Source organism: Dama dama, unplaced genomic scaffold, assembly GCF_033118175.1.
Source record: "Dama dama isolate Ldn47 unplaced genomic scaffold, ASM3311817v1 ptg000088l, whole genome shotgun sequence".
Lineage (NCBI taxonomy): Eukaryota > Metazoa > Chordata > Mammalia > Artiodactyla > Cervidae > Dama > Dama dama.
This window is the reverse complement of record NW_026870905.1, coordinates 4,068,356-4,076,261: the sequence shown is the minus strand read 5'-3', so window position 1 is coordinate 4,076,261 and position 7,906 is coordinate 4,068,356.

Below are 7,906 nucleotides of genomic sequence, written 5' to 3'. Positions count from 1 at the left end.
ACATGAAGAGGCTGATAAGGTGTGAAAAACATGAAGAGCTTCAAAAGGTTTGAAAAATAGGAGGAGCATGAAGCGGTGCTAAAAAACATGAAGAGCCTGAAAAAGTGTGAAAAATATGAAGAGCTTATAAAATTGTCAAAAATATGAGGAGCATGAAACCGTCTGAAAAATACGAGCAGCCTGAAACCGTCTGACAAATAGGAGGAGCATGAAGCGGTGTTCAAAAACATGAAGGGCCTGAAAACGTGTGAAAAATATGAAGAGCTTCAAAAGGAGTCAAAAATATGCGGAGCCTGAAATGATCTGAAAAATAGGAGGAGCATGAAGCGGAGTTGAAAAACATGAAGAGCCGGAAAAGGTGTGAAAAATGTGAAGAGCTTCAAAAGGTGTCAAAAATATGAGGAGCATGAAACGCTCTGAAATATAGGAGGATCATGAAGCGGTGTTGAAAAACATGAAGAGCCTGAAAAGGTGTGATAAATGTGAAGAGCTTCAAAAGGTGTCAAAAATATGAGGAGTATGAAACGGTCTGAAAAATAGGAGGAGCATGAAACGGTGATCAAAACATGAAGAATCTGAAAACGTGTGAAAAATATGAAGAGCTTCAAACGGTGTGAAAATTATCAGGAGCATGAAACGGTCTGAGAAAGATGAGGAGCATGAAGTGGTCTTCAAAAACATGTACAGCCTGAAAAGGTGTGAAAAATATGAAGAGCTTCAATAGGTTTGAAAAACAGGAGGAACATGAACCGGCATTCAAAAATATGAAGAGCCTGAAAAGGTGTGAAAAATATGAAGTGCTTCAAAAGGTGTCAACAATATGAGGAGCATGAAACGGTCTGAAAAATAGGAGGAGCAAGAAGCGGTGTTGAAAAACAAGAAGAGACGGAAAAGGTGTGAAAAATATGAAGAGCTTCAAAAGGTTTCAAAAATATGAGGAGCTTGAAATGGTCTGAAAAATAGGACGAGCATGAAACGGTGTTCAAAAACATGAAGAGCATGAAAAGGTGTGAAAATTATGAAGAGCTTCAAAAGGTGTGAAAAACATGAGGAGAATGAAACGGTCTGAAAAATAGGAGGAGCATGAAGCAGTGTTCAAAACATGAAGAGCCTGAAAAAGTGTGAAAAATATGAAGATCTTCAAAAGTTTGAAAAATATGAAGACCCTGAAAAGGTGTCAAAAATGAGATGAGCATGAAACAGTCTGAAAAGTAGGAGGAGCATGAAGTGTTGTTCAAAAAGGTGAAGAGCCTGAAAAGTTGTGAAAAATATGAAGAGCTTCAAAAGGTGTGAAATACCTGAGGAGCATGAAAAGGTCTGAAAAATAGGAGGAGCATGAAGTGTTGTTCAAAACATGAAGAGCCTGAAAAAGTGTGAAAAATATGAAGAGCTTCAAAAAATGTCAAAAATATGAGGAGCATGAAATGGGCTCAAATATAGGAGAATCATGCAGCGGTGTTTAAAACTATAAACAGCATGAAAAAGTGTGAAAAACATGAAGAGCTTCAAAAGGTTTGAAAAATAGGAGGAGCATGAAGCGGTGCTCAAAAACATGAAGAGCCTGAAAAAGTGTGAAAAATAGGAAGAGCTTATAAAATTGTCAAAAATATGAGGAGCATGAAGAGATGTTCAAAAACATGAAGAGGTTGATAAAGTGTGAAAAACATGAAGAGCTTCAAAAGGTTTGAAAAATAGGAGGAGCATGAAGCGGTGCTCAAAAACATGAAGAGCCTGAAAAAGTGTGAAAAATATGAAGAGCTTATAAAATTGTCAAAAATATGAGGAGCATGAAGAGATGTTCAAAAACATGAAGAGGCTGATAAGGTGTGAAAAACATGAAGAGCTTCAAAAGGTTTGAAAAATAGGAGGAGCATGAAGCGGTGTTCAAAAACATGAAGGGCCTGAAAACGTGTGAAAAATATGAAGAGCTTCAAAAGGAGTCAAAAATATGCGGAGCCTGAAACGATCTGAAAAATAGGAGGAGCATGAAGCGGTGTTGAAAAACATGAAGAGCCGGAAAAGGTGTGAAAAATAAGAGGAGCATGAAACGCTCTGAAATATAGGTGGATCATGAAGCGGTGTTGAAAAACATGAAGAGCCTGAAAAGGTCTGATAAATGTGAAGAGCTTCAAAAGGTGTCAAAAATATGAGGAGCATGAAACGGTCTGAAAAATAGGAGGAGCATGAAACGGTGATCAAAATCATGAAGAATCTGAAAACGTGTGAAAAATATGAAGAGCTTCAAACGGTGTGAAAAATATCAGGAGCATGAAACGGTATGAAAAAGATGAGGAGCATGAAGTGGTCTTCAAAAACATGTACAGCCTGAAAAGTTGTGAAAAATATGAAGAGCTTCAAAAGGTGTGAAAAACAGGAAGAACATGAAAAGGTCTGAAAAATAGGAGTAGCATGAAGAGGTGTTCAAAAACATGAAGAGGCTGATAAGGTGTGAAAAACATGAAGAGCTTCAAAAAGTTTGAAAAATAGGAGGAGCATGAAGCGGTGTTAAAAAACATGAAGAGCCTAAAAAAGTGTGAAAAATATGAAGAGCTTATAAAATTGTCAAAAATATGAGGAGCATGAAACGGTCTGAAAAATAGCAGGAGCATGAAACGGTGATCAAAAACATGAAGAGCCTGAAAACGTGTGAAATATATGAAGAGCTTCAAACGGTGTGAAAAATATGAGGAGCATGAAACAGACTGAAAAAGATGAGGAGCATGAATTCGTGTTCAAAAACATGTGCAGCCTGAAAAGCTGTGAAAAATATGAAGAGATTCAAAAGGTGTGAAAAATAGGAGGAGGATGAAGCGGTGTTCAGAAACATGAAAAGCCTGAAAATGTGTGAAAAATATGAAGAGTTTCAAAAGGAGGCAAAAATATGCGGAGCCTGAAATGATCTGAAAAATAGGAGGAGCATGAAGCGGAGTTGAAAAACATGAAGAGCCGGAAAAGGTGTGAAAAATGTGAAGAGCTTCAAAAGGTGTCAAAAATATGAGGAGCATGAAACGCTCTGAAATATAGGAGGATCATGAAGCGGTGTTGAAAAACATGAAGAGCCTGAAAAGGTGTGATAAATGTGAAGAGCTTCAAAAGGTGTCAAAAATATGAGGAGTATGAAACGGTCTGAAAAATAGGAGGAGCATGAAACGGTGATCAAAAACATGAAGAATCTGAAAACGTGTGAAAAATATGAAGAGCTTCAAACGGTGTGAAAATTATCAGGAGCATGAAACGGTCTGAGAAAGATGAGGAGCATGAAGTGGTCTTCAAAAACATGTACAGCCTGAAAAGGTGTGAAAAATATGAAGAGCTTCAATAGGTGTGAAAAACAGGAGGAACATGAACCGGCGTTCAAAAATATGAAGAGCCTGAAAAGGTGTGAAAAATATGAAGTGCTTCAAAAGGTGTCAACAATATGAGGAGCATGAAACGGTCTGAAAAATAGGAGGAGCAAGAAGCGGTGTTGAAAAACAAGAAGAGACGGAAAAGGTGTGAAAAATATGAAGAGCTTCAAAAGGTTTCAAAAATATGAGGAGCTTGAAATGGTCTGAAAAATAGGACGAGCATGAAACGGTGTTCAAAAACATGAAGAGCATGAAAAGGTGTGAAAATTATGAAGAGCTTCAAAAGGTGTGAAAAACATGAGGAGAATGAAACGGTCTGAAAAATAGGAGGAGCATGAAGCAGTGTTCAAAACATGAAGAGCCTGAAAAAGTGTGAAAAATATGAAGATCTTCAAAAGTTTGAAAAATATGAAGACCCTGAAAAGGTGTCAAAAATGAGATGAGCATGAAACCGTCTGAAAAGTAGGAGGAGCATGAAGTGTTGTTCAAAAAGGTGAAGAGCCTGAAAAGGTGTGAAAAATATGAAGAGCTTCAAAAGGTGTGAAATACCTGAGGAGCATGAAACGGTCTGAAAAATAGGAGGAGCATGAAGTGTTGTTCAAAACATGAAGAGCCTGAAAAAGTGTGAAAAATATGAAGAGCTTCAAAAAATGTCAAAAATATGAGGAGCATGAAATGGGCTCAAATATAGGAGAATCATGCAGCGGTGTTTAAAACTATAAACAGCCTGAAAAAGTGTGAAAAACATGAAGAGCTTCAAAAGGTTTGAAAAATAGGAGGAGCATGAAGCGGTGCTCAAAAACATGAAGAGCCTGAAAAGTGTGAAAAAAATGAAGAGCTTATAAAATTGTCAAAAATATGAGGAGCATGAAGAGATGTTCAAAAACATGAAGAGGCTGATAAGGTGTGAAAAACATGAAGAGCTTCAAAAGGTTTGAAAAATAGGAGGAGCATGAAGCGGTGCTCAAAAACATGAAGAGCCTGAAAAAGTGTGAAAAAAATGAAGAGCTTACAAAATTGTCAAAAATATGAGGAGCATGAAGAGATGTTCAAAAACATGAAGAGGCTGATAAGGTGTGAAAAACATGAAGAGCTTCAAAAGGTTTGAAAAATAGGAGGAGCATGAAGAGGTGTTCAAAAACATGAAGGGCCTGAAAACGTGTGAAAAATATGAAGAGCTTCAAAAGGAGTCAAAAATATGCGGAGCCTGAAACGATCTGAAAAATAGGAGGAGCATGAAGCGGTGTTGAAAAACATGAAGAGCCTGAAAAGGTGTGATAAATGTGAAGAGCTTCAAAAGGTGTCAAAAATATGAGGAGCATGAAACGCTCTGAAATATAGGTGGATCATGAAGCGGTGTTGAAAAACATGAAGAGCCTGAAAAGGTGTGATAAATGTGAAGAGCTTCAAAAGGTGTCAAAAATATGAGGAGCATGAAACGGTCTGAAAAATAGGAGGAGCATGAAACGGTGATCAAAATCATGAAGAATCTGAAAACGTGTGAAAAATATGAACAGCTTCAAACGGTCTGAAAAATAGGAGGAGCATGAAGTGGTGTTGAAAAACATGAAGAGCCTGAAAACGTGTGAAAAATATGAAGAGCTTCAAAAGGTTTGAAAAATATGAAGAGCTTCAAAAGGTGTCAAAAAGGAGATCTGCATGAAACGGTCTGAAAAATAGGAGGAGCATGAAGTGGTGTTGAAAAAAATAAATAGCCTGAAAAGGTGTGAAAAATATGAAGAGCTTCAAAAGGTGTCAAAAATATGAGGAGCATGAAACGGTTTGAAAAATAGGACGAGCATGAAGCGATGTTCAAAAACATGAAGAGCCTGAAAAGGTGTGAAAATTATGAAGAGCTTCAAAATATGTCAAAAATATGACGAGCATGAAACCCTGTTAAAAATAGGAGGAGGATGAAGCGGTGTTCAAAAACATGAAGAGCCTGAAAAGGTGTGCAAAATATGAAGAGCTTCAAAAGGTGTGAAATACATGAGGAGCATGAAACGGTGTTCAAAAACATGCAGAGACTGAAAAGGTGTGAAAAATATGAAGAGCTTCAAAAAGTGTCAAAAATTAGATTAGCATGAAAGGGTCTGAAAAATAGGAGGAGACTGAAGTGGTGTTGAAAAACATGAAGAACCTGAAAATGTGTGAAAAATATGAAGAGCTTCAAAAATATGCAAATTATGAAGAGCTTCAAAAGGTGTAAAAAATATGAAGAGCTTCAAAAGATGTCAAAAATGAGATGGGCATGAAACGGTCTGAAAAAAAGGAGCATGAAATGGTGTTGAAAATCATGAAGAGCCTGAAAAGGTGTGAAAAATATGCAGAGCTTCAAAAGGTGTCAAAAATATGAGGAGCATGAAATGGTCTGAAAAATACGAGGAGCATGAAGTGGTGTTGAAAACCATGAAGAGCCTGAAAAGGTGTGAAAAATATGAAGAGCTTCAAAATGTGTCAAAAATATGAGGTGCATGAATCGGTCCGAAAAATAGGAGGTTCATGAAGCGGTGTTGAAAAACATGAAGAGCCTGAAAAGGTGTGAAAAATATGAAGAGCTTCAAAAGGTGTCAAAAATGAGATGAGCATGAAACGGTGTGAAAAATAGGAGGAGCATGAAGTGGTGTTGCAAAAAAAGAAGAGACTGAAAAGGTGTGAGAAATATGAAGAGCATCAAAAGGTGTCAAAAATATGAGGAGCATGAAACGGTCTCAAAAATAGGAGGAGCATGAAGCGGTTTTCAAAAACATGAAGAGCCTGAAAAGTTGTGAAAAATATGAAAAGCTTCAAAAGGTGTCAAAAATGAGATGAGCATGAAATGGTTTGAAAAATAGGAGGACCATGAAGTGGTGTTGAAAAAAAAGAAGAGACTGAAAAGATGTGAAAAATATGAGGATCATGAAAATGTGTCAAAAATATGAGGAGCATGAAAAGGTCTGCAAAAAGGAGGAGCATGAAGTGGTGTTGAAAAACTTGAAGAGCCTGAAAAGGTGTGAAAAATATGAAAAGCTTCAAAATCTGTCAAAAATATGAGGAGCATGAAACGGTCTGAAAAATAGGAGGCGCATGAAGCGGTGTTCAAAAACATGACGAGCCTGAATAGGTGTGAAAAATATGAAGAGCTTCAAAAGGTGTCAAAAATATGAGGAGAATGAAACGTTCTGAAAAATAGGAGGAGCATGAAGCTGTGTTGAAAACATGAAGAGCCTGAAAACGTGTGAAAAATAAGAAGAGCTTCTAAAGGTGTCATAAATATGAGGAGCATGAAACGGTCTGAAAAATAGGAGCAGCATGAGGTGTTGTTGAAAAACATGAAGAGCCTGAAAAGGTGTGAAAAATATGAGGAGCTTTAAAAGGTGTCAAAAATATGAGGATCATGAAACGGTCTGAAAAATAGGAGAAGCATGAAATGGTGATCAAAAACATGAAGAGCCTGAAAAGGTGTGAAAAATATGAAGAGCTTCAAAAGGCGTGAAATACATGACGAGCATGTAACGGGCTGAAAAATAGGAGAACCATGAAGTGGTGTGCAAAAACATGAAGAGCCTGAAAAGGTGTGAAAAATATGAAGAGCTTCAAAAGGTGTCAAAAATATGAGGAGCATGAAACGGTCTGAAAATAGGACGAGCACAAGCGATGTTCAAAAACATGCACAGCATGAAAAGGTGTGAAAAATATGAAGAGCTTCAAAAGGTGTGAAAAATATGAAGAGCTTCAAAAGGTGTCAAAAATTAGATTAGCATGAGAGGGTCTGAAAAATAGGAGGAGCATGAAGTGGTGTTGAAAAACATGAAGAGCCTGAAAAGGTGTGAATTATATGAATAGCTTCAAAAGGTGTGAAAAGTATGAAGAGCTTCAAAATGTGTCAAAAATATGACGAGAATGAAACCCTCTTAAAAATAGGAGGAGGATGAAGCGGTGTTCAACAACATGAAGAGCCTGAAAAGGTGTGCAAAATATGAAGAGCTTCAAAAGGTGTGAAATACATGAGGAGCATGAAACGGTGTTCAAAAACATGCAGAGTCTGAAAAGGTGTGAAAAATATGAAGAGCCTCAAAACGTGTCAAAAATATGAGAAGTATGAAACGGTATGATAAATAGCAGGAGCATGAAGCGGTGTTGAAAAACAGGAAGAGTCTGAAATCGTGTGAAAAATATGAAGATCTTCAAATTATGAAAAGTATGAAGAGCTTCAAAAGGTGTGAAAACTATGAGGAACTTGATACGGTCTGAAAAATAGGAGGAGCATGAAGCGGAGTTGAAAAACATGAAGAGCCTGAGAAGGTGTGAAAAATATGAAGAGCTTCAAAACGTGTCAAAAATATGAGGAGCATGAAACGGTCTGAAAAATAGGAGGATTATGAAACGGTGTTGAAAAACATGAAGAGCCTGAAAAGGTGTGATAAATGTGAAGAGCTTGAAAAGGTGTCAAAAATATGAGGAGCATGAAACGGTCTGAAAAATAGTAGGAGCATGAAACGGTGATCAAAAACATGAAGAGCCTGAAAAGGTGTGAAAATTATGAAGAGCTTCAAAATATGTCAAAAATATGACGAGCA